This window comes from Cucurbita moschata, unplaced genomic scaffold (genome assembly GCF_002738365.1).
Source record: "Cucurbita moschata cultivar Rifu unplaced genomic scaffold, Cmos_1.0 Cmo_Scf02505, whole genome shotgun sequence".
NCBI classification, from domain to species: Eukaryota; Viridiplantae; Streptophyta; class Magnoliopsida; order Cucurbitales; family Cucurbitaceae; genus Cucurbita; species Cucurbita moschata.
Genome location: NW_019271016.1, coordinates 1 through 792, shown reverse-complemented (window position 1 = coordinate 792; position 792 = coordinate 1). Strand labels below are relative to the sequence as shown.

The 792-nt window shown below is 36.4% G+C and overlaps 1 non-coding gene across 1 annotated transcript; it reads right to left on the bottom strand.

Moving 5' to 3' along the window:
• Positions 1-567: 567 nt before the first annotated feature.
• Positions 568-639, bottom strand: TRNAC-GCA. Its single transcript has one exon. It is a non-coding gene; the product is annotated as a tRNA-Cys (tRNA).
• Positions 640-792: the final 153 nt, after the last annotated feature.

Here is a 792-nt window from a genome sequence, read left to right as displayed (position 1 = left end):
TGATAAATTAGGGAAGGATATAACCACGAAGTTTTTACGATATGATACGATTATGATACGACATGTGAAGGGCGGATATATATCCAACAAGTGTCAAAGAGGGACGTGAGAATAAATTATTCTCAAGGTTTCTTTACATCGGTCAAAGAGTATTTCATAAGCTTTCAAAATTAAGGGTTTTCTTTTTTCTTTCTTTCTCCCTTTTCACGTTTAATTTTTTTTTTAAATAAAAAAAAGTTTAATGGGAGACTGAAGAAGTTAGAAAGGAGAAAGAAATGAATGTAATAAAACTTTTCCGTCGGTAGGAATGGAAATGGTGAATGGGTCCTTGACGATAGAAATGGTGAATGGATCAAGAGGAAGTAAGAATAGATCAAGCGATCCATTTGTTGAGAGTATTTGTAAGAGGCACACAAGTAAGAATGTTGGATATAACTATAATGAATAACGTTCTATGTTGTGGAGGACTCTGGAATAAGGTTTGGAATCGGTAATTATTCTTATTTCTTTTCCTTTAGACAATCGGTGGTCGGTAGTAAATCAAACAAAGTGCCTGTCCAAAATAAAAGGGCCCAACCAGATTCGAACTGGTGACCTCTTGATCTGCAATCAAATGCTCTACCACTGAACTATGGACCCATTTTGCATGATTTTGACCTCAGTGACCCTTCTAGAGTGTCAGTCCAAAAGGTTCAAACTGGTCAAATTCTCTACCACTAAGCCATGGATCCATTTTGTAGGATTTTAACCTTAGTGACCCCTTAGACATAGTGTCGGTCCAAAAAGTGTAAC